Source organism: Rhinolophus sinicus, linkage group LG07 (assembly GCF_036562045.2).
Source record: "Rhinolophus sinicus isolate RSC01 linkage group LG07, ASM3656204v1, whole genome shotgun sequence".
Taxonomy (NCBI): domain Eukaryota; kingdom Metazoa; phylum Chordata; class Mammalia; order Chiroptera; family Rhinolophidae; genus Rhinolophus; species Rhinolophus sinicus.
In genome coordinates this window covers 5576347-5602069 of record NC_133757.1, presented here as the reverse complement: position 1 = coordinate 5602069, position 25723 = coordinate 5576347, and the positions used below count along the sequence as shown (strand labels likewise).

At 47.2% G+C, this 25723-nt stretch overlaps 1 long non-coding RNA gene across 1 annotated transcript in view; it reads right to left on the bottom strand.

The window, feature by feature from the left end:
- Window positions 1-25723, bottom strand: part of LOC141572877 (uncharacterized) — a 102909-nt gene that overhangs the window by 17336 nt on the left and 59850 nt on the right. The window contains exon 2 of the long non-coding RNA XR_012498356.1: window positions 14148-14439. This is a non-coding gene — a long non-coding RNA (uncharacterized LOC141572877). The remainder of the gene's footprint in view (window positions 1-14147; window positions 14440-25723) is intronic.

Below are 25723 nucleotides of genomic sequence, written 5' to 3'. Positions count from 1 at the left end.
GAGCCATGGGAGAGAGGAAGAGAGGAGGGAAGTGGGACATATTGAGCATCTCCTGTGTGTCAGACCCTGTGTTAGGGTCTGTCCTTCAACTCAGAATCATCAGAGCTGAATTTGTGTTGACCTTGTCGTTTACTGCCTGTATGACCCTGGGCACTTAACTATTTGAGACATTTAACTATTTTCCTCTTTGGGCCTCAGGTTCTTCATCTGTAAAATGGGCATGATATCACCTGCCCTGTCTAACTTGTGGCAGGCATGGTACAAGGTGCCAACAGAACAGAACAGCCTGGAGGAGCCCACAGACCTCTCAGAGCGTGTCAAACGGTTACACAGGTCTAGGAGGTTAGAATTGTTTTCTGAGTGCTGGGTCACAGAAGAGGTGTTGGATGGCTATTCCTTGAAGAGACCTGTCAGATAGTGTCGGTTATCCTCAGTGGAGAACTGAGCTTTGGCAAAATCCCAGTCTCCTAGGGCTTCCCCGTCCGTGCCTTTGAGCCTTTGATCCATAAGAGCCCTTCGGGCCACAGGAGTGAAATGGGTGCTGTCCCTGGTATGGCACTTGTAGAGTTAAATCCACAAAGGGCAATAAGGAAGATTCCAAATGGAGAAGCCCCTGGGGGCTGGGGGTGGGGATTAAGATGAGAAGACCCATCTATTAGGGGCATGTCTTCCTTTTCTGAGACCATCTCCAAGGCAATTTTTCAGTGTCAAGGCTGGTGAGAAAGACCTGCAAAGATCAATTCCTCTGTGCAAGATAAATAGTTTAAAATAATTGTACATATGTAAGAGGCTTGCCTGTTCATAATTGAAGAGAACAGAGGCAGTCAAGAATATTTCAGGGAGAATGTCTTCTGCTCTGTGGCACAGGTCTGCAGCATCATGTAGATTGGTTAATCGTTGGCAAGAAAACCAAAGAGCTTCATCAATCTCCAAAGTTTATTATGAATAACCCCCAAAGTTAATGGATCATTCTTAGCAAGAACATCATACTGGTTATTTCCTCATTATTATAAATTGATCTATAACTTTGAATCCTGGTCCTTGAGAGAGCTGCAAGGGACATTAGAAACCAGTGAATCCAGAATTCTTTTATTTTCACAAAGATCATATGAGGCTGTTTTTGTTGAAGTTGGGACAGAATTCTACCTGCTCAGACCCCACTTCCCTGCATCCTACAGTGGCCCTTAAGGCACCTCCTTGAAACTTGACAGCTCAAAAAGCACTGATCTCACCAAACTCCCCCATTTTTCAGATGAGGAAACTGAGGCCCAGAGAGAGGAAGTGACTTGCCCACGATCACACTCCAGGTAAAGGTGGTGGACATGGTTGGTGTCTCATTCAGCAGCGATTGCCCAACTCCCTTTCTCTTGTGAAGAGCCCATCTCACATTACGGGGGTTAAAAATGCCGCATCACTCACTTTCCCAACCTCTCTTTCAGCTAGAGTATGGGCAATGAGTCAATTCTGCCCAGTTCTGGGAAGAATTGACCTCCCTGGCAACAAAGAAGCAAACAAGGAGAAATTGTCTTTCTTCTTGACTTTCAAGGTGGCTGTGGTAAGGACGTGATGACTGGAGCTGCAGCAGTTATCTTGTAACCATGCAAGCAAAGCTTGAGGATGATCATTGGATTAGCTGGGGTCCAGCCAGGAAACATGAGTCACTCTAAGTGTTTAACACAGAGGAAATTAATGCAGAGATTGCTTATAATGGTGATGGAAGAGGTGACAAGCCAAAGGGAATGATGAGCCACTTCACTGCCACCCCAAGGTTAGCAGTCACAGGACACTGTTAGGACTCCCGGGACTGGAAGGACAGAAGAGGAAAGAATGTTACGAGAGCCCAGAAGCTGGGGATAAGAAAGGTGCAAATTCTTAAAGTCACTTAAACTTGGACAGCTCTGCCTATTGCAGCTACACCTGAGCCAGAACCCGTGTCTTCCAACCTGCAGTCGTAAGCCTGGGCCACTCCACCCATGCAAAGCAACAGCCAATGTCAGAAACCTGAATGTGATGTTTCCTTGCAGGTGAAGGCAGAGCGGAGAGAGTGAGAAAGTACAAGTCGTGGTGGAGCTCTGGTCTGGAGTCATCAACAGGGGCCCCATGGCTGCTGTTCTCAAACAAAACCTATTCTGAGTAACTCGCGGCAGAGAGTGGAAGGAAGGGGAAGGGGGCTTGGTGGCCCTCAGATGGAACTACTCATAGAAGGTGCCCACGGGGTAAGCCTTAGGTCTTTCCTGGGGCCAATATAGGAGAATGGGGAGATCAGCGGGATGGGATGCCTGGGCCAGTAGTTTCCACATTTAGTTGAAATTCAGAATGAAACAAGACTTTGCTTGGAAGCCCAAAGTGGGGTGGGGGCCCCCAAGTACGCCTCTCCATCCTATACCACAGCCCTGTGGTTCTTTACAGTGCTTGGGGAGCAATATGAAAACAACTGATCTCGTCTACCCAAGTCTGTTTATAGCTGAGGAAATGGAGACTTGGCTTCGTGTTGCTGCAGTGAGAAAACCCTACCCAAGGTAGCCTGTGTGATCAGAGGGTGATTGGCTCATCTAATAAACTTGGGACAGGTGGGGCAGAGCTGGCCTTGGGGATGGCTGAACCCAGGGCATCATCAGGTTGCCAGCAGTTCTCTCTTTGTCCTCTGTCCACAGCCAACCCACATCTGTTGGCCTCTGCATGGCGGTTTTGTCAAATCTTACTGCGTTCTCTTTCAAGGTCAAGAACGCGTCTGTTGGTGTCTCCAGCCTGGCCTCTCCAGCACAGCCCAAGGACAGAATTCCAAGTCCCTCTTTCTCGGTTCAGGATGAAATCTCCCGGGGTCGCAGTTGGGTCCTATGTCCATGGCTTGGACCTCTCACAGTGTCAGGGAACTGCAATGTGTGATGACCCAGCCTAGTCACAAGCTCAGACCAAGGGCCCAGGAGGCTGATAGTGCATTTGCAGACAGCACAGCCGTGACCCCTGGGAAGCACGAGCAGTGAGGCAGGCCTTCCAGCTGGTACCTGTCCTGGGTTCTAGGGTTCAGTGAAAGCAGTCGGCTTGACCTGGTACCTCCGTTTGATCTTGGAAGTCCTGGAATCTCTCTGGTTCTCGGTGTCTCCAGCCAAGACACAGGGAGACCACTTTGCATCTCATAGACTTCTTGTGATCATCAAGCAAGATGAAAAGTTGAGAAATGCTTAATAACCAAACCAAGGAGGAGGAACATCTATAGCTGTTGGTTAGATTTCGGAATGGAGTCCCTGACACCCAATTTCATGGTGGGGCCCGATGCCAGGCAGCGGGTTCCCTCACTCGTTCCATCCCAGAGTCCCTGCGGGAATAGGAGGGGCGCTCAGCTCAGGCCATTCCCCTCCAGGTGAGCCGCACTCATTGATAGGCCTCCTGGAAGCACCTCTTCCCCAGGCCCCCAGTGTTGGCTCCAAGCATCTTTATTTCTGGGGGCTGTGATTCTTATTTGGTTAAATAACACATTTTAAAAAGTTGTTGCGATTCCATACTGAAGCTTCCCATATGGTTAATTGGAAGAGTTCTCACCAATATTGCAGGCTGTAAAAACTAATGAGGTAAATGGAAAATTTATCAAGTGCCACAGTTAGAAATTAACTTATTGCTTGATGCTGCGTTCATGGCTAATGAAGTTAGGGGGGCTCTTCACACGCAGAGCAAGACGCTGAGGTCAGCCAGCCCTTGACGCCGGGGAAAATCCTTCTGCTTGCCCCTCTGCACCTGTCTCCCCACCCCCACCCTTATCCCCCATGTCAAATGTCAGGTGAGTAAAGCAAATGACCAGGCTCAGTCTAGATCACCCAGACGCAGTATATGCATTCAATCATACATTGTGTCACCAATAACAACAATCGTTGGCATTCCTTGATGTTTGGTGCCTGGTGCTTTGGGTGCATTAGCTCATGTGCTTCTCACAGCAGGCCTATGAGGGAGGTACCGTGATTACCCACATTTCACAGACGGGGAAGCTGAGACCGGGAAACAGGAGGTCACACAGTCCTAAGTGGTGAAGCTCAAACCAGGTCTGATTCCAATATCCACTTCGCGATTCATTCATTCACTCATTCATATGACAAATGGGCTCTGACAGACTATGAGGGGCCATGTACCTCGCTGTCCTGGAGACACCAGGATGGAGCAGGGCAGTGATGAAGGGTCTGGATGCAAATCCCGCTCTCTCTGCCCCCTGCGGGCTGTGGGATGCTGGACCTTCCAGTTGGCTCTCCAGATTCACTCCACCCTGTGTACACCGCCCTGTGCCCCGGGAGGCAGGCTGGTATGGCCCACATCTATGGGCTCCCTTGCCCCCTGGCTTCTGGTCACCTCTAGCCTGTGGGTGGCACGGATCAGAGATGGGATGTGGGAGGAGAGTAGACAAGGTTTCTTCAGCTTCCTTCTTGCTGGTTGCTTCTGCCCCTCCTTTCTGGAGGCCTCCAGCATATAACTACCCTCTGTGGATCCCCGTGGCCCTCTTTCCATCATGTCCAGCGGTGGCCAGGGCTCCCTGCTGTCCCTCACCCAGAAACTGCACCTTCCTTTGTTGGTTTCCCTAAATCTTGCCTCCCTTTTTGTGAATTGTCCTTTTAGCAAATTCCCCTAAAATGACCCCATTGAGTGGTGCCTCTGCCCTGTTGAGATGTGATTCAGTGATGGGACGATTTTACTCAAGAGACTGGCTTAGGCCTCAGTCCCCTCCTGTAAATTGGGGATAATACATTGCTGTCGTGAGGATTATAGGAACTGATAGCTGTAAAGTGCACAGCACGAGATTCAGGTCACAGTGGACACTCAATAAATGGCAGCTCTTCTTAAGACAGGATCCTGCCTTTTAGGGCAAAGAGCAGTGGTTCTCAAACCTGAGCTTCCAGTGGATGCTCCAGAATGCGTGACCCTCTCTGTGGCCAGGGTGAGGTATTGGGGATTTCCTCAAGCAATTCAAGTACGGGATCCGCTTTGGGTCCCCTGGACCTCCCCAGGAACCTTTGAAACCCCCTCAGGTTGACGTCACCTGCCCCCTGCAGGTTTGGGCCTCGTGTACACCTGCCATCCTCTCTAGTCTGTCTTTCAGGTCTCCAGCACATTGTTCCCATGTCCCCCTGTGCCCGACTCCCCTGGGAAACTGCTGGCTCCTCTTTCCTTTTCTTCCTTGTAGCTCAACCCCGCCGCCACCATCGCTTATTCCCTTCTGTGTTATCATCCTCATCTGCTCGCTGCCATCACCCCACAACTCAGGGCCCTTTGCATGACAGCCTGCATCTAGGAGAGTCAGTGGCTCCCTTTGGCCAGCAAATGCCAATCAACACCCTCTTCTCTCAAACCTCCATCTCAGTCACAGCCTCTCTCTGACCATGGCTTTTTCCCAGAGAAAGAACGTACTGATGGCCGATGACCATAGTTACCACGACAAGCGACCAGCCAGACAAATCACTCCCCAACTCTCTGCTCTCACGTATGGAGCCCCCGGAAGACGGGGCCTGAAGCGGCTTTATAAGCCTTGACATGCCATCTCCCCTGTAGGCTCCTTGGGGCAGAGGCTGTGTCTGTGCCCTCAGAAGGCCAGGTAGAGAGTCTGGCTCCTTTGGTGCTTCCGATGTGTTTGTTGAGTGAATGGAACAAGATGGAGTATCATTTTCAATTCAGTGAGGATGCATCAAACGCACCCCTTCCTCACACTACGTAACAGGACTGTCCACTGTTCCTGGAATGTGAAGGCCCATTCCTGCCCTTGACCCTTTGCTCAGAAAGCTTCTTCCAGCTGGAGCACTTCTCTCCACCATCATATCCCCCTCACACGTCACGCCCCATGGCAAACCCCACTTTCTCCAGGAAAACTCCTGATTAAACACATTGGGAAGAACCTCTTCTATTTTTAAAGTTTTTATAATACAGACATTCTAAAAAATGATAGCACTCAAACTTGGCCAGCCGGCAGCAAGCAGACGCTCTCCTTTATTACCTGTAGAGTCTAAATTGATATAATCATTCAGAAATCCAATTTGGCATAAGTATCAGGAGATTCTAGAATTTTCTCCTTTATCCCAATAAGCCTACTTGTAAGAATCTATATTATGGAAAAAAATCAGAAGTGCTATTAGACTCCTACGTAAGGGGCTTTGCAGTAGAGTTACTTATATGGAGACAGCCTGGCATCCGTTCGCTAGATGTTTGTCAGGAGTGTCATGGCTGGGTCTACTCTAGCAAGGCCACGTGACGAAATATGCAGCCACTTCCAAACCGTGCCTTCCTGCTTGTGATATATCAATATCTGATCAATGTAGGCAATTTATAAAACATAAATGCTTTTATGTATGTACAACGGCTGGGAGGACATAGGTCAAAAGGTGGGTAGTGATTATCTCCGGTTGGTAGTTTACAGATTTAAAACTTCTTTATGTTTTCCCGTGTTTTTTTTAGCTTTCTATTTGTACTGACTTTACGATTGAAAATAAACTCTCTCTTCAAAAGAAAGCATGGAGCTGTGTGTATCTCTTAGGGAGGAATTTCCCTGCCATGATTTATAATTTGGGGAGTCTTTGGCTCCATTTTCTTATTAGACAAGAAGCCCTCTAAAGACATGGACTGGCTGTTGCTTTTTAAGCTCACTTTTGAGGCCCCGAAAAACGTAGTCCACCTTTGAACATAGTAGGATCTTGTTAAGTAGTTAAAGGAACTGGATTGGCTTTCTTTGAAATCAGCCCTCGGGCCTCGGGGATCCCTGGGTCTCGGAAGGACACCAGCAGGAGGACCTGGCATTAGAGGCTGTGTTGACAAAACAGTGGCCGGGGAAGGGGCCACCGGTCCTTGCCAGGAACTCCATTCTGGTCATTTCATTTAATCATTTGAAAAAGGTTCCATAAATTGAGTAGATGATTGCTGTACAAAATCTTTTTGTTCTTTAAGAACTTACTCTTATTTTTGCTTAGCCATCGATTTTTATTGCTCACTGACTTTTGGGGTCTGTTTATAGACTCTCCATTGGAGATTAAACTTCTGTCTTTTCTTTGTTTTTTTTTTTTTTTTTTGTAAAACCCTCAAACCATCTGCCTCTTCTCTTTCTTTTTCACTTTTATATTTTTGCTAACCTGATGGCTTTATCGCCTCAGAATCTGATGAAGTTTGAAATTGAACATGCAGAGGCAATCCTCACTTTATGATGAAGCATTTTAAATAAATTTGCTATTAAGAAAATTAAGATCCCCACGGACTTGAATAGTTCTCTGCCCTTTGCTCTCTCCTCTTGGCTCTGTACTCATAAGACAAATTCTTCATTTCAACCCACTGTTCTGGATCTCAGGCACAATCAAATGTACGTTTTTCTTTTGCTCATTCTTCTAAATTCTGAAGAAAACAAGCCACCACCACCCCACCTCTCCATCTTTTACCCCCTTCAGGAAAAAGGACCTTACAGCTCGTTAATTTACAGAGGCTAAGGAAACCCAGAGATCACTGATTTCTGGATCTGTGCTCCTCCCCCACGCTAGAGCAGGAAGCCTTACTCTGTCTTTGTGGGCAGGGGAAAGGCAATTGGACCCTGAGTGAGTTGGTGAAAATGGCAGACTTCTGTCCTGTCTGTGAGACGATTAGAGACTCTGTACGCAACTATAATTGCACCAGGATAGTTGCTCAATTAGATGATTCATTCATTCATTCAATTCAATAAATGTTTACTGAGCACTAACTAGGTATCAGGGGCTGCTATAGCCTCTGGGGAAAAGTGAGGGGGCCCTCACAGAATGCATAATCCCTGGGGTGTGCGTGTGTGGGGGGGTAAGGAGCATTATCGATAATTTGGATTGTGGTAAGCGCTTCTACAGAACCATGTAAGCCCAAGGTCAAGGGCTCAGGTCCTGAATTCAGCTCTGGAAGAAAGCGGCTCCCTCATCACTGTTCCTCTGCAAACTCCTTCATAAGATGGGACAATGCCAGCTGCTTTCTGAGGCATGCGGGGGGGCAGTGGGAGGCTCCAAGGATGGATAAGAAAGTTCACACAAACAGAGGCATTTTCGTTGACTTTTTGCCCTTTTAGTGCCCTGAAGACATCGTGTTCCTGGATGAGACCTGCCCGCGTGGACTGTGGGCAGGTTGAAATGGGCTCGGCTTGGAGCCCCAGCTCAGCGGGAGTGTGGCAGCTCAGTCATCCTGCGGCTAGGAGTCAGAGCCAGGAGGAAAAGGCGCGCCCCTGGAACTCTCAGCATCTGCTGGGTCGTCCACCCAGGCTCCTCCATCTTTACGCCTCCGGGAAAAGAGGTCTGGGAGCGTCATCAACCTCAGGCCAGAGAGGGAGAAAGGGAGGGAGACAGAGCGTCTGTGTCCACACTCACGGTCACACAGCGATCAGAGCCAGAGCTAAGATTAGAACGGGTAGGTTTCTGGCTCCCAGATACACATCCGAGCCCTAAACCCATGCTGCTTCTTGGCAAAGCCCTTTCCACATTCCTCTAACTCAGATTCACCTTAGTTTGTCTCTGGAAATATTGTAGCTGTCATAATCGTTGTTCTAATAAAATACTCATCTGCTGATCTATTAGGAAGGCATATTGTTGACAAGAAACGCGCATTTGCCGTATTTCCCATTATATTGTCTATTTCCGTCCTCATTTTTCTTGGGAGGGCAAGAGTCACCGGAGATAATAGCATATTGACAGAAAGAGAAAGCAAGGGAAAGAGATCGTTGAAAGTGGGAGAAATTTGGTCTACTTGGCTGCAAATGTTTCCAGCAGGAAATCCACACTCGTTTCCTGTCGGCCTGTTAAAACAGCATCTGCCACTTCCTCCCCCATCTCCCCTCAAACAAATCATGTCCTGGCTCTGAGAGGCTGGCTCCTGACTCATCTGATGGAGGCCATGCCTGTTTCTGGGGGCTGTGGTCAGGGGGGATTCTTTAAGAATCCAAAAGAGAATGTGAAATTAACTGTTTACACCACAGTCAACAGGACTTAATGGAGGCTGATGAAACATGAAGCCAGGAAGAACCTTGTTTTCTAGAAACTTCTGGCCCACAACCTTTCTCTTTTCATACCAATTTTGAAACAGTGCATCGCCGTGGGGAAAACCCAGACCCACTCACTGCTCCTGCAAATGCCAGCGGTATGCCTGGCAACTGCAGCAAGTGGCCCCTTTTGGGGCACCCACATCTGTGGATGGCAATGTTTCTGGTGTGGTGTCCTTTTCAGTGACCCTGACAATGGCTCAACCATGCACCAGCACACACTTGTGATGCTCCCGTTTTGCAGGGTCCCTGGGAGGCAGGGGGCTCAGACCTGGCCACGATTTAGTGCCTTCAGCAGCCAGGACAGATGCTGGGAGGAACTCTCTGGCCTCCCGGCACTGGCGCACTTCCCTCCGGGCCCTGGTTTCCCATTGCTTTTGACCAGAAGTATGGGTGTAGCCACAGCTGGGAATGGGGGAGAGGGAGAAATGGGTGTGATCTAGAGTGACCAACTGGCCCAGTTTGCCCCGGTCTGTCCCAGTTTTTAGCATTGAAACTCCTCAGTGCCAGGAAAACCAGAATAGCTGGTTACCCTACAAATGTGGATGGTGTTTATAACAATTACTGTGATGCTTTCTAACTCTACATCCCGGAGCTGCTTCCTTGTGGTGAAGAAATAGGATTGGGAGGGAGGGAGACACAGATACTGATGCAATTTACGGAAACTCGATTTACACAGTTTCAGGCAAAAGGGAGAGTTACTGGCTCAGGTAACCCAACGTGGAGGCCTCCTGCTTCTCTCAGGCACAGCTGGATGGGGCGGAGACAGACTGCTGCCTGCAGCTCCAGGCAGCTTGCATTCCTGTGAGGACAGCACCCCCTGTGGAAGGGGACCCTGCTGTATCCTAACAGGCTGTGCAAGGCTTCTGGAACCAAGTCTCCCTGCCTGACTGCCCAGGCCTGGGTCACGCACCAATTCTGGCATTCAGGGGCGCAGCCAGCTCCACATGGACTGAGGGTGGGGGTGGGTAGGGCCAGGGCAGGTGTGTCCCCAGGGATTACTGGGGTGCTCCTGGTGGAAGTGCAGATGGTGGTGGGGCACAGACACTGGGACCTGGCTCATCTGTCAGGACTGTGCCTTCCCTGATCCCCCATCCTGGTCCCACCCAGGCTGAGCTGGGTACTCGCCTCTGTACCCTCATGGCACCCTGTTTCCCCTTTGAAGCATTTACCCGCAGAATTTTAATTGTTCCTCCTATGCTGTGAGCCCCCGAGGGCCTGGCGGATGCAGCGATAACCCTTTCACTTCCCTGTCCTCCCTAGAGAGTCAGTTTGGACGGAGGGTTGTTTGCAATGGATACCATGTGTCTCTGTATATCTACATATTTATCTGGCTTTTCCATTCAAAGTTCAAATTCGAAAATTTAAATCTTACTTTTAAGGATTGCCACAAGCTCGAGAGCTCTGTGAGGCCAGCAGAGAAGTAAATAGAGAGATAGTTGTTTTAGAATGCCTAGTGTGTCCCCGCGCTGGGCTAGGACTGGGAACACTGGAGTGAGGAGGATGCCTGGCTTCTCTGCCTCAGAACGTGTGACAGCTGCATGTTCAAACCCCAACGCGGGGCGCTATGCTCCCCCGTGGCTACGCTGAGGTCCCCGCAGGAAGACCCCTGTGTGCTCCAGACCCTACCTGCACACGGAGCAACCACATCACCTGTGGTCTGTGTACCTGTGAAGGTGGGGAGAATCTGTGCTAGCCTTAGCATTTGGCCCAGTGCCAGGCACATAGTAGGCACTTAGTGCATACAATCTTTACCGCTTATCAGGAGCTTTAATTATGCTGTCATGCTCTGTGTTAAGCACTTTACATACATTATTTGATTTAATATTTACACTAACTCCATAAGGAAAGGATTAAAAAAGATTGTGGTGGAGTATACATAACACATAATTGACCATTTCAGCTCTTTGTGTACATTTAAGTGGCATCAAAGACATTCACATTTTTGTGCAACCGTCACCACCGTCCATCTCAGAACCCTTTCATCTTCCCAAGCAGAAAACTCTGTGCACATTAAATAATAACTCTCCACTTCCCTCCCCCAGCCCCTGGCAACCACCATTCTACTTTCTGTCTGGTAATTTAGGTACCTCAGATAAGGGGAATTATACAATACTTGTCCTTTTGTTTCTGGCTTATGTTACTTAGCATAATATCCTTAAGGTTCATGCATGGAGTAGCATGTTTCAGAATTTCGTTCCTTTTGATGGCTGCGTAATATTCCACTGTATGGATGCACCTTTGTTTATCCATTATCTGTTGATGGACATTTGAGTTGCTTCCACCTTTCCACTATTCTGAGTAAGGGTCAGGAGTTAAAAAGTTTTCATTTTACAAAGGAAAAAAAAAAGGATATGGAAGCTGAGAGAGAGTAAGCAGTTTTTCCCAAGGTACCTGAAGTCACACACTGGTCAGTGGCAGAAGAAGATATTAACTCCAGGCCTACTGGAGGCTGCCAGGCTGTATTTCCTTGTTAATAATGAACACGTGGATTACTGAGTAAGACCCGTAGAAAGGTGCTAAATTATATTAGTAAGGATAATACTAGTTGCTGTAACAAACAGCCTCTAAATTTCCATTGGCTTAGCACAAATTCACTTCTCAGTTATGTAAAGTTCAATGTGGGTGGTCCCAGGTCCATGGTGGAACATTTCTTCATGGGGTGACCTAGGGGCTCAGTGTTCTTTGGTGTTGTAATTCCACCATCCTTTAGGACCTGGGAATTCTCTGCCTCCAGGCATCAGAAGGGGAGAGAGGTTATGGAGGAAGCACAGCTGCTTCTAAAAAACTATGACTTGGAAGTGACCCCCTCACACTTCCACTCACATCGCATTGGTATAAACCAGTCTCATGGCCATGCCTGCGGCAGGGCAGGGAGGGGCCGGGCAAGCTGTTCCCAGCAACCTCTCGGCTTTCTGGAAGAGGGAGCATGAATTTTTTGCAGATCACCTGTGAATCTGTTACACCAATGAGGGGTGTAAAATTTCCAGTGGGTGATGCACACAGAAAGGTAGGAAAATACCTCTGTGTCCAGAAGGACAAACTGTCAGGGATGAGCAGAAACAGTCTGTGTGCAGCTCTGTCTCCGAGGGTTAATCTCACTTTCCAGTTCCCCCAATGTCATGGGTTATCTGGAAGGTTATTTCATGTACCCGCCTCAGTGTGGAAGCACATTTCCATAGACAGCCGATAAAGATCTCTTAACCTTGTATTTTCCCGCATATCATCATAAATAGCGTATGCAATGCCATTTCGGGGAGGCTGACAGTTTCTACAATGAGATCGGGATGCAGTAGCATATCTTCTTGTTATATATAAAAAAGAGTGACAGCATTCATCGCTTACACTGACATCAATGAAGTCTGCTTGTAGAGGTTCCCAAGCCATCCATTCATAACACCTTTTATGACGTTAGGCTTTTAAACACAGCGCTCTGGTCTATTTTTCAAATGCACTACCATTATCAGCTCAGGGAGCCATTCTTCAATATTTCATTTTCCTAAGAATATCTAGAATATCTTAATTTTTATGAGGCTTCTCCATGGGGTAGGCTGTCAGGTACGACTTTAATGTGAAAAGAGTGTGTGTGGGGGGAGTCACTGCCGGCTTGTACTCTCCCTTGTGATGCCAGAGGGCGTGCTTCCCTTTTTACCTTCCTGGCTCACTCCCCAAATAAAGAGATGTGGTTCTGAGCACAGCTGTCTCCTCTGTGTGGGGGAGCGAAAGGTTTAGAAAGAGGGAGTTGGAACACAGATTGGGGCATCTTACGGGTCACCCCAATCTCAAGACACAGTAGCTCTTCAAAGTCCATGAGTTTGCCACCAAGAGAATTGGGTGTCCACTCAAGGCGAGGTACTCTCTTGTCCCACCAAGGGTTCAAGGGAAGCCTCCTCTCTGCTCCCCAAAGGACCCAACTGTGACTAGAGGAGTCCTCTTGGCTCCCGAGGAAGTGACCATTCGAACATGGGAGGAACATCACAAATGGCATTGCTTCCCAGTGTTCCATCACTTTCCAGGTGCTACTGAGTCTCCTTTTGCCACCGGCTCCTGGTTTCTTCCTTGCTGGCAGATCTACTAGGGTTGGGCAAGGTCAATGTTAGATTCAGCCCTAGCCGATTGGGAACAATCTCTCCGTCAGTGGATCCCTTGGACAGGCTTGGACAGGCTGGGGCCATGGAGACAACTCCTGAGGGGACTTAGACAGGAAAGATAGTGACGAATATTGATTTAGAAAAGGCAGTTGATCAGCAGCTGAGACCGCCCGCAGCCAGCAATCGAGGGCCTGTGACAAACACGCCGGACACTCCAAGGATGAGAATGTTTGACCTAATTAAGCAACAACAAGTCCTTTCCCTCACACGCACTTCTCCAATTACAAATGAGATCCTGGTAGGCTTGACAAGGGTAAACAAAATTGATTCTCTCCACATCGTATTGGAGATGATAAATGTGTTCAAGAAAGGGCTTCAGAAGCCTGCTTGCTGATTAGAAAAAGCAAAATAATTGTGAGATAGTGACTAATAGATGGAAGGAATTGTGGCAGAATCATTCTCCTTGCATAAATGTCATACATCTGATTTTTTCGAGGTCATTATCGTCAGATGTCTGTGTATTTCATGTCTCCCCTTTGGTTGGTGGGGGCATTACGATATCCCTGAATGGACTCTGTTCTGGGTGGTTCTGTCTTTCTCTGGGTCTAAAGCTTGTTGTGGAGCTTCTCTGTTTTCTTAATGGCAATGACTGTGCCCCGTTCATCCATTCCCCAGTGCCCAGCACGATTCCTGGCATAGAGGAGGCATGCTGTATTCATCTAACAGTGCTGTGGTTAGGGTCTCCATGTCATGGGTTCAGGTCCCCACTGCAGCTCATACAGACTGTAAGCTTAGGGAACTCACTTGACCTCTCAGAGTCCATTTCCTTATGTCTGGAGTGCAGTTAAAGAGTAAATAGCTTGCAGGATGTGATATGCAATGAATAGGATCAAATATTTCATTTGAGCCATAGGAAATTGCTGATGTTTAACTATTTTTTAAACTTAATAAATAGCCATTTCATATGGTTCCACCTAATATGTATTAGTTACTTATTACTGCATAATAAATTGCCCCCCAATTTAGCTGAAAACAACAAACATTTATTAACTTACAATTTCTGAGTCAGGAATCCAGGTGTGGCTCAGGTGGTGGCTCTGCCTCCACAAGGCTGCAGTTAAGATGTCACCAGGGCTGCAGTTTCATCTGAATACACAATTAATTGAGCAGCAGATCCACCGTGTGACTGCGTCAGCTGACTCACGGAGGTGTTGGTAGGAGTTGATGGGACGAGGGCCCCCATTCCTTGTTGGCTGTTGGCTGGAGGCTGCCACCAGTTCCCCATCATGTAGACTTCTCCACAGGGCTGCCTCATGACATGGGAGCTGTTCCCCCAGAGTGAGCAACCTGACAGAGAGAGAGAGAGAGAGAGGAAATCAGGATGGAAGCCACAGTCTTTTTATAACCTAATCTTGGAAGTAACATTTCATCAAACTGCCTTATTCTATTTGTTAGAAGCAGGCTTCTCAGGCCAGCCCCTATGCAAGGGAAAGGTATTACACCAGGGTATAAAAATCAGGAGGCAGGGGACATTGGGGCTCATCTTAGGAGCTTCCTACTACAATGCATGGTACAAAGTCTGGCACACATATCTCAGGAAATGATAGTTCAAGAAAATTAATGAAGGGAAAGAAAAGCAGCACTAGAGATGTTTCCATTTGTTTCTGAATTCAATTAGATTTTTTTTCCTTGTGAAATTATATGAATAGAATATTCTGGAATAAAAACGCCCTGTGGCAGCAGTACCAGAGAACCCTTTCCCATGGAATGCCTTTGGCCTGCTCCACTTTGTAACCTAGGATCTTGTAGGTAGATTTGAGCACCTGGCCCCTGGGAATACTACCTTGTATGGCCTAGGGGACTTTCAATGCCTGGGGCCAAAGCCTAGCTGCCAACTGAACAAGTATAGGGACTTCTAAAGGGATAAACCAGGGCTGAGTTGTCTGACCTTGGAATGGGATAGCATGGGTGGGGTCTGCATTGCCCTTAATGGGAAGTTCCAGCTCAGAGACAGGCCCTCCTGGGAGAAGATGCTGGAGGTGCGGAGGGAATAAGGGGAAGAGGACAGGGAAGGGGAAGGGCTTCTTAAGATGGCTTGGCACCTTCTGAGAGCACCTGCTGCACACTTGACTCTGGCTCATATCAAGGAAGAAGCATCTAGAATGGAGCCAGTTGAAGTAAATTATTTAGGAAAAACATTGGAGTTGACGGTTTGGCATTTTTAAGCCACAGTTTATTGAGCACTTACTATGTGCCAGGCTTTGTACTCAGTTCTTTAGAGCATGATTTCTTTTTTGCTCACAATAGTGGTAGGAAGTAAGCTGTTATTTCCCTTTTACAGTGAAAGTTCAGACTAACAGAGTGAATTGCCAAGGTCACCCAGTATAGTCCTGCAAATCCAAGTTTGTCTCGGATGGACAAGGAGGGCAGAGCTTCCTGCAGACTTCCAGTACTCGCAGCCCTGAAGAAATCACTAGGGGTCATGTTGGAGCCTAGCCTGCCCCTCTGGAAGCATTATATTCTCTGGCCATGTCACTTAAATTTGAGTTACCCTGTTGCTAGTATCTTCATTCATAACTAATTCTTACCCAAGAACATGGGTTGGGGGAGCCGTGTAAAGCGTGGGAGTGGGCGGCTCTGCTCAGAGAGTTCCAGGAAGCCACTTGGCTGGTAGCTGCAGGATCCAGCTTGAACCTCAAATTCTCTTACTAACCAGGTAAGTCCCCCACCTTTCTGAGCAGATCTTTTCTCATTTCTATAATGGCAAAAAATCATCCCTATCTGAAGGTTGATATCAACAGGTTTCATTGCCTGTATGGAACATTTACAGATGGCACCTGCCTCCTGGAGTCTTGTGTTGGGAAGGACTATGGGTTTGATTCCAGACTCTGTATTGATTCGTTATGTTTGCCACCAGTGAGGAAGGGTCATGGGGGTATGTCCACCTTTGATTTTGTCAACCCTGTGAAGTTTAAATGTGATGACCCCTGTGAAAGTTCCTCACACCTTGGTGGTACTCAATAAATATCTCATCTTTTTCTTTTGGTTCATTCTGATGCAACCGACGATCAAGCTAGCACCTCAATTGGAAAGCGCTGAGAGCTCATAGTAGATGCTCAGTAAATACCCCAGAATGTTGAGAGGATTAGAGGCAGATCCCGCTTTTTCTGAGCTCACACTGCCCCTCACTGCGGATCCCTGGGCCCACACAGCTGGCAGAGGTAACCAGTCCGGGACGCCAGGGCTGCCCAAGCACAGAGACGGAAAAGGCATCAAAACAACATCAAAACGGCAAAGGTATTAACGTGGTGCATTTACACCCCAAGTGCTTCGCTGTCATCAGGAGCAGCCCCTTCATGAGATATAAGTAATTTGTGCAGGCTGATCCTGGTTTTCTCATTAATATGCAAATGAGGCATGCCAGTTGTTAGGTTAGAAGAAAGCTGTCATGTTTATTGTGACAGATTTAATGGATGTGTTTGGATTGTGCATTCAATGTGTTTTCAAGAGCATGTCTTATCTTTGTTTAGGCAGTAAATCAAAAATGTAAACAACAATTCATTAGCATCTGTCAGAAGCTCAAAGCCACATTGTTTCATTTGACAATCTTCCCAGAGGTGGGGAAAAAAAACCCCTATATCTGACTTATTCAAGATTAGTTAGAAATCGCACTGGTTTTCCCTCTCTTTGCGTAGCAGTGTGTAAGCAGTAACTGAAGAACAGCAGCTCTGCTCAGAGAGCTCGCAAGATGAGCTAGCTCCATCTGAATGCACCTTGTGGTGTTCTCAAAAAGCTCGGGACTTGGTGCGCTCCATGGAGACCAGGCTTTCTGGGGAAGGATCCTACTGAAAACAAAATCATTGGTGACCTGGCAGTCCGAGGGTCACTTCTTCAGTGACACTGGTGGGTCGGCCACTCTCAGAAACAGTTTGAATTGCTTCTGGGTGTGAAGTACCACCAGCACTTAAAGGAAATGACCCCAGTTCTAACAACACCCCTTCCATGTTTTGCAATTTGCCGAAGACACCCATATCCACCAGGCCATTTCATTCTTGTCACATTCCTCTGGCAGCAGTCATGGGGGGACATATTAAGCCTAGCTTGCAGAAGAGGAAACTGAGGCTCAGAGGGTTGCAGCAGCACACCTGGGGTTATTAGAACTGGGGCTAGCACCCAGCTTCCCTGACTCCTGGTCCAGCGTCCCTTCCATCCTCCTGCCCTGCTAAATGCTGCTGGAGGATAGTCAACCCATAGTCACTAGGTTAGAAATGGTACCCGCAGGTGGTTTCTGGTCCATTCACTAAGCAGTCCTCACCTGAGGCAGCATCCTCCCAAACTGAGCTCACCTGGCTCACCTGAAATTGTGACATGGGGCCTTGCCACACGTTTCATAGCGAAAGTGGGGCCCACAGGTAGGGACTCCTTTAATACTCGGCCACCTTTCTTTCTGTTGCTGTAACTGGTCCTTGAAGAGCATTTTCCAAGGTGCCATCTACAGAATGCTGGTCTGCAGCAACAGGTTACCAAGCAAAAAGCATCTTTTGGTCCCACAACTTTGGGAAATGCTGCACACTCTGAGTCCATCCTACATGTAAACATGCGCACTGGTCTGTGGGAGGGGACTGACTCTCAGCAGAATATGTCTGCAAATGGACCTTCTAGCCCTCCAGCGCTCCCTGCCACTGGCTAAGGAACAGTCTATTGACCTGACCAACTCCCCCTGCTCTGCCGGAAGGGTAATGGGTGGAATGGAGAACTGGAAAGTACTGGAAAAGGAAGTGGGTTGGATAAAGTTAGAAAGGGCTCAGAAACACTCTAGAAGAAAAGAGATAAGAAAGCTGGGCAGAGCGAGAGGTGAGCCCAAGGAGCTGGATTGCGGGGAAGTGAGTGCAGGGTGACAGAGGAAGAGGAGGAAAGAGAAGCAAGGAGAAACTCTAGAGGGAGCAGCTGCAGCACGGAGAGGACTCAGGCAGGTAAGAGGCTCTTTAGAGCATTTGCCACATCTTGCTGTGTACCCTCCACCTCTTCAAGACAGTTTGTAGAGCCTTAATTTCCTTCCTTCCTTCCTCCTTCCCTCCCTCCCTCCTTCCCTCCCTCCCTCCCTCCCTCCCTCCCTCCCTCCCTCCCTCTCTCCCTTCCTCCCTTTCCATCCATCCATCCATCCATCCATCCATCCATCCATCCATCCATCCTCCGTCTTTCTTCCCTCTTCCCCTCCCCTTTCAATGTCAGACCACTGTTTCCCTTTGAGTGTCACTGGCCCAAGATGGCCTATATTGGCCCTGGGCTTGCTCATTTTGCTAAAAGGAGCCCATTTGGCTTTGTAACCTGATTGACAACTGAACACCCGTTGACACCTCATAGGAACCGGAGGACCACAGCCTGAGAAGTGCTGATCTGGACTCACTTTCCCCTCCTCCCAGCTGCCGTTGACGCCTGCCCCCACCCTCGAGCTGCCACCAGCCCGTCATCCTCCCGGGGGCTCCCTCCATCTCTGTACTTTCTCTTCTCCTCTCTCCTGGCTGCTCCTCATTCACAGTCATGCTTCCTCCTTGGAAAGACCCGTCCATCACGTGATGCCCGTTTCCCTCCCGCGCACAGACGACTCTTTAAAAGACTTGTCTGCACTCGCGATCTGCACATACTCGTCCCATTTTTTGCTCCAACCCACTGCGGTCTGGCCTTCGCTGTTCTCGCTGGAGTCAAACCACCCTGGCAATGGTGGAAACTGCCTCTTAATTGCCACATCCAGTGGCACTCTTCAGCTCTGTCTGTGCCATCCAGGCCTGCCTACTTCCATGGTCTTCCTTCTCCTGGGGGGGGGGGGCTTCCGTGAGCCCCTCCTCCTGGCTGCCTGCCCCCTGCACAGGAAATCTGCTTCCACCCAGGCGATTCTCCTGCTGCCAGCCCTTTAAACCAGTGCCCCTCGTGTCTCTGTCCTAAACCCTCCTCCAAACTCCATCTGTTTAGTCTCCTGGCAGGGATTGGGGGCTCCTCCACACAGACAAGCCCACCTCTGGGGTCCTGCCATCTCTGATGAGATCCAGCTGCTCGGCTGAGCATCCGAGGCCTGGGAACACTATTTGCAATGCTGTTGCCCGTCCTGAGCCCCAAAGGCAAAGAGGTTCCACAGTGTTGCCTTCTCCCTGACCTCCCCTGGCTCCCAGGGGTTAGGGAGCCATACTGGCCTGGGCCCTGGGCCTGGAAATAAAGGAGAAGAAGGTTAAGAATCTTCACTTCCAACCTCCATCAAGATTTAAACTGAAGCTAAAAGGGTGCGTTAACCTTCCAGCAGCACTTGAAATCGGCTCATCATTTAGTGAGAATTAAAGTAATTGATGAACTTGTACTTGAGACATACATTCACATAAATAAAGAGCTATGGTCTCTAAAAATAACTCCGCTTTTTTTTGGTTTTAATTAAGGTAAAGATCAACATGCAACACACCCTAGGAGGCTCCACATCAAGCAGTTAGGAAGCTGGGAGAGAACAGGGAAATGAAAATGTTTATTCAAAAATCAATATATTTATCCTAAAAGGGGTTACAGAACCACATGAGTAAAGCCTGGGCCTGCACAGCCCCCCGAGTCACTCTGGGGCCAGGTAGTTTCCAGGCACGAAGGGGTTAAAATGTGGATTTCAACTCAAAGTTGAAGGAAGACCCCTGGGTGAGCTTTTCATTGTGTTGACTAAAAATGTTTTAAAAATCAATATAACGGTGTATAAAAGGATCTTCCAAAGACAGTCTGCCCATCCACAGCCAAGTGGGCTGCAGTGAGCGACAGAAGAGGAAGAAGGTGAATGCTCCCTGGCCTGCAGCTAATGAGCTGGGAGTATTTGGATGATTCTAGATGCAAGTAGAAAAACTCTTTCTAAAGAGTTCTAATTGCTTCTGCAGGCACAGATAATAAAGACTTGGATCTTCCCATCAGCTGAGACAGTAATTGCATACTTTCCCTGACCCCAAACAGGTCCAATTGGTAGATGATGCAATAATATAGTCACTAGAATAACAGAGATTCATTCAACAAACATGTGTTGAACTCTTGCTGAGAATCAGGGCTTTGGGCCACAGGGATGGACAGAAAGCTCAGGATGCCTGAGCTTTGCTCTCAGGGAGTTCAGGCTCTGATGGAGTGGCTCTCAAACATTTTTAACCATGACCCATCAGAAGAAATACGTATTATGTTGTGAAAAATGATTCAAGAGAAAGAAAGTGCCAGGTGTGACAGTAGAAAGGAGGGCAGGGCCCTTCTAGCTGGGAGATCAGGGAGGGCCTCATGGAGGAGAAACATTCAAATTGGGCCCCGAATGATGGAATGATACTTGCAATTTAGACAGGCTGGGCTGGGAAGAGTAATTAGACTTGTAATAGTGCATAAATGATTATGTTGTTGTTACTATTAATATAAAAATAGTGTTATCCTCAAGGGGCTTTCCCACCTGTAGCTTTATTGGATCATTCTAGCCATGAGTTATTAGCCTCATTTTATCAACGGGGAAACTGAGAGTCAGAGAGGTAAAGGATTTTGCCCAAGGACACACAGCTTCTAGACTTGAGCAGAGCCAAATTTGAGCTCAGGTCTGCCTGGATCACAGCCCCCCTGGAGCCCCCGAAGCAGGAAGCACCAGGCTGGGTTCTGCTTCATTTCTAGTGATGGGAGGCCAGGAGCCACGCGTGAGAACAAGCTCCAGGCCCTGACCTGCGACTACTCTTTCCTCTCTGCTTCTCCCTGGTCTTTCCCAGTACTCCTGCTGCTGGTGCTTCTCTGGCTGATGCCCTGGGCAGCTTGGGACGCACGTGGGGACTGTAAGCCCCTCCGAGAGACCTCAGCTGGCTCTCCCAAGTCACAACCAGATGACTCCTCTTCTGGGGGGCTTCGATTGGGACAAATGAATTTGGCGACTTCAAGTACCCACTCAGACTTATGGATAACTGCCCCCGACCCCCACCCCCAAACCCCTCCTGAAACTTCCCTGCTCTCTGTCAGTCTAACCTCCCAGTCTGGAGGCCAAGGCTAAAGCCACATCTTTCTGTTCTCCAAGCACAAGATCTGTTCTCTCCCAACCTCCATGCCGAACCCCCAGCTTCCTCTGCTTGACTTCGTGTCTCTCAAGGAACTTACAATTTAATCAGGAGTCCCTAATAGTACACGCATTCTAAATTGCAATCATTTATTGCATCTAGCCTGCGGCTTTGCTGTCTGTTAGAAATATCAGGGTTATTTCCTCCTTTTAAGAGTTTATGTTAAGAAAAAAAGCAAACTTTACAAATAATGTTTGCTGCTTAATGTTCTCCCCCGAAATATCAATCTGCAAAAATAGAAATCCTTTTTTACAATTCATCTTAAGGATAGAGTTCCAGTTCCTTATAATGTTATGAATGTACCGCAGATAATGGTCCAATAGTGCAAATGAAAGGCACATATAATCAAAATGATAATGGAGCGTATTGTACTGCTTGTATAATAAAATCCATACCAATATGGAAATCATATCTCAAGGCAACATTCCTCTCTTTGATTTTAGTAATAATTGTACATGTAAAAGCAGGGCATCGAGAAGTGGGGAGAACAAAGACCTTTATTGCTTCATTAGGCAGCTGGCATTCTGACGGTCCGGCCTGTCAACACCCGTCCCTTAATTTCCGAGGGAAGCATCTCCCCTTCCTGCAGAAATGATTGACCGCCCCCCGTCAGCTCCATCCTCAGCCCTTTCTCTGGGAAGATTGACAATTACACTAACGAGCTTCGATGACAATGTTGATCAGCACCTTCTGCCACCTGGGCCACCAGGTCTCTGGGTTTGGGTCACACAGGAGCCAGGCCCCCAGAAGCTTGTTGGGAAGAAAGAGGAGGCCTGGGCAGGGTCTTACAGAGTTTTGGGCTGGGTTCTGCCCCATCCCTGAATTCCTGTGTTCTGGGACAGCTCATCCACCCTGCCGCAGTTTACCAAGCCTTTGGTGGGATATTCTGGGTGCCAGGCATTGTGGCTGTGTCTTGGGGGCAGGGTGTCCTATGTTATCTTCTAGGAGTTTTACAGTTTTGTATTTTACATTTAAGTCCGTGGTCCATTTTGAGTCACTTTTTGAGAAGGGTGTAACATCTGTGTCTTGATTCGTTTTCTTGCATGTGAATGTCTAGTTGTTCCAGCACCATTTGTTGAAAAGACTGTCTTTTCTCCATTGCATTTATTACCTTTGCTCCTTTGTCAGAGGTCAGTTGACTATATTTATGTGTGTCTATTTCTCTTTCTGTTCTGTGCCATTGCCCTGTTTGTCTGTCCTTCCATCAGTACCGTGCTGTCTTGGTTACTGTATGTACAGGAAGACTCGAAGTCAGGGCGGTGTGTCTTTGTTTTCTTATTCAGGACTGTGCCAGCTATTCTGAGTCTTGTGCTTCTCCACATAAGCTTTGGAATCACTTTATTGATATTCACAAAATAAATTGCTGGGATTTCGATATGGACTTCATTGAATCTCTAAAGTTGGGAAGAACTGAGATCTTGGCAATATTGAGTATTCCTACCCATGAACATAGAATCTCTCTCCATTTATTTAGTTCTTTGATTTTGCTCATCAGAGTTTTATAGTTTTCCTCATAGATCTTGTCCATATTTGGTTAGAGATATACCTAAGTATTTCAATTTTGGGGGTGCAAATTGTAGATAGTATTGTGTGGTCCCACCTTTCCCAGGCTTTGGGCATGAATGTGACCCTTTAGCTGTCAGCCTGGCCCTACAGGACCTACGAGTATGTAGGTTGGTTAGCACCAGCTTCCTCCAGGGCCTGCGAGGGTGCAGAGATAGCAGTAATTGCCAATTGCTGGGCAAGATGTATTAATTTTATCTTCATGTATCCCTTCTTTGATGCTCTTCCTTCCTTTATGTAGATTAGAGTTTCTGACCTATATTTTTCTCCTCTCCAAAGAATTTCTTTTAACATTTCTTGCAAGGCAGGTCTACTGGCAACAAATGCCCTCAATTTTTGTTTGTCTGAGAAGGTCTTTACTTCCTCTTCACTTTTCAAGCATAATTTCACAGGGTACAGAAGCCTAGGTTGGTGTTTTTTTCTCTCAGCACTTTAAGCATTTCACTCCACTCTCTTTTGCTTGTATGATTCTGAGAAGTTGAATATAATTTTTCTCTTTGTTCCTCAATAGGTAAGGTTTTCTGTCCTTTATTTTCTTTCAGGATTTTTTCTTTAGCTCTGATTTTCAGTAGTTTGAAAATGATATGCCTCAGTGTAGTCTTTTGGCATTTTTCCTGTTCAGTGTTCTCTGAGCTTCTTGGATCTGTGGTTTGGTGTCTGATATTAATTTTGGGAAAATTCTCAGTGATTATTGATTTAAATATTGCTTTGTTTTTTTCTCCTTTTGGTGCTCCCATTATGCGTATGCTATACCTTCTGTAGTTGTCCCATATTTCTTGGATAGCCTGTTCTGTTTTTTGTTTTTTTCAGTCTTTGTTCTCTTTGATTTTCAGTTTTGGAAGTTTCTGTTGTCAAAACAGGGGATTCTTTCCTCAGCTGTGTTCAATCCACTGATAAGCCCATTAAGGCTTTCTTCATTTCCGCTATAGTGTTTTTGATCTCTAGCATTTCTTTTTGGTTCTTTCTTAGGATTTCCATCTCTCCACTTACATTGCCCATCTGTTCTTGCATGCTGTCTGCTTTATCCATTAGAGCCCTTAGTGTATTAATCAAAGTTGTTTTAAATTCACAGTCTGATCATCCCAACATCCCTGCCATGTCTGGTTCTGAAGCTTACTCTGTCTCTGCAAACTATGTTTTTTGACCTTTAATATGCCTCATAATTTTTAAATTGCTATTCAGACATGATGTACTGGGTAAAAGGAACTGCTGTATGAGTGAAACAGGTGCTTAATGATGTGGTGGTGAGGTGTTGGGGGAAGGCCTGTGCTTTTGGAGCGTGACCTTTACAAGGGTTTCTCAGTGTGTTTTTTAATCCCCCTCCCCCCCTTAGTTGGGACAGGATGGCTAGAGTGAACTGGAGTTGGGTATTTCCCTTCTGTAGTCTCTGATAAAACCCCAGCAGGTTAGGTTCTGGTTAGCTAGTTTCTCTAGAAGGCAGGTCTTCTTAAGTAGAGTGCTCTGGCATATTTCAAGAAAGTTTATTTTCCCCTCCCACTACCAAAAGCACGAGGGGATTTTTCTCTGATATTTCCTATGAGAACCTGGTCGAGCTCCTGGAGGTAAACCTCATGAAAGCATGAGAGCTTCCTATGACTGGGTCTTCTTGGAGTTTTCAGCTCTTGGACTTGTGCTAACTGAGTCTCCAGACAAACTGTAATTTGTCAATTACAGTTCAGGTTTTCCTGCCACTGGTTCCCATGGAGATTTGTGGTTCTCTGTGTCTGCCTGTCTCTCCACTTTGGGGGTGGCAATTTGCCCTTTAACCTCATTTCTCTTACAGATCTAAGGAAAGCTGTTGCTTGTTCAGTTTGTTCAGCTTTTTACCTGTTAGGATGGAGTGGTGACTTCTGAACTCCTTAAGTGTGGAACTGGAGGTCTTTTAGGTATTTTTTGTATATAGCATTATGGTTTTTTTTGTTTTCTGTGTGTGTGTGTGTGTGTGTGTGTGTGTGTGTGTGTGTGTGGCAAAATATACAGAACCAAAATTTACAATTTTAAATGTATAATTCAGTAGCATTAAGTGTATCCGCACTGTTATGTCACCATCACCACCATCCATGTCTAGAACACTTTATCTTGCAAAAGTGAGACTCTGTCCCCGTTGAACAACAGCTCTGCATCCCCTTTACCCCTTGCCTCTGGCCACCACCACTCTATTTTCTGTCCCTAGGAATTTAACGATTTAGGTTCTTCATATAAGCGGAATCTTACAATATTTGTCCTTTTGTAACCGGCTTATTTTTCTTACGGTTCCTGCATGTTGTAGCCTGTGTCAGAACTTCCTTCCTTTTTAAGGCTGAATGATATTCCACTATATGGATGTATCACGTTTTGTTTACCCATTCATTTGGCAAGGAACTTCTGGATTGTTTTCACCTTTTGGCAACTGTGAATAGAGTTGTTATGAACATGAATATGCAAATATCTGTTTGAGACCCTGCTTTCAATTCTTTTGAATAGATACCCAGATTGGAACTGCTGGATCATGAGAATTCTGTGCTGATTTATTGAGGAACTGCCATACTGTTTTCCACAGTGCCTGCACCATTTTACATTCCCATAGCAATGCCCGAGGGCTCCAAATATTCCACCTTTTGCCAACACTTGCTATTTCTGTTTTCAAAAATTTTTTGTAACAGTCGTCCTATTGGGTGTGAAGTGGTATTTCACTGTGGTCAATTTTGGTCACATTAGTGACTGTAGATCACCAAGGCACATTCCCGGAGCCCAGTTCCCCCTAGGCTGCTCCTAGACGTGCCAGCCACGCTGTCAGGCCCCTGGACCCACTCCTGTCACCAACATCAGCTTTTGTAGATGCTCCAGCCATTGAGGTTCTCACAGAAGCTGCGATGCACAGGCGTGGTATGGAGGCCGGGGTGGACACTGTCAGTGGGACTGCAGTCTGGCTCTGTCACTAGGAGGACGGCCTGGCTTTCTGAGTGTCAGGTTCCTCATCCTCGTCAACACAATGGCATGTC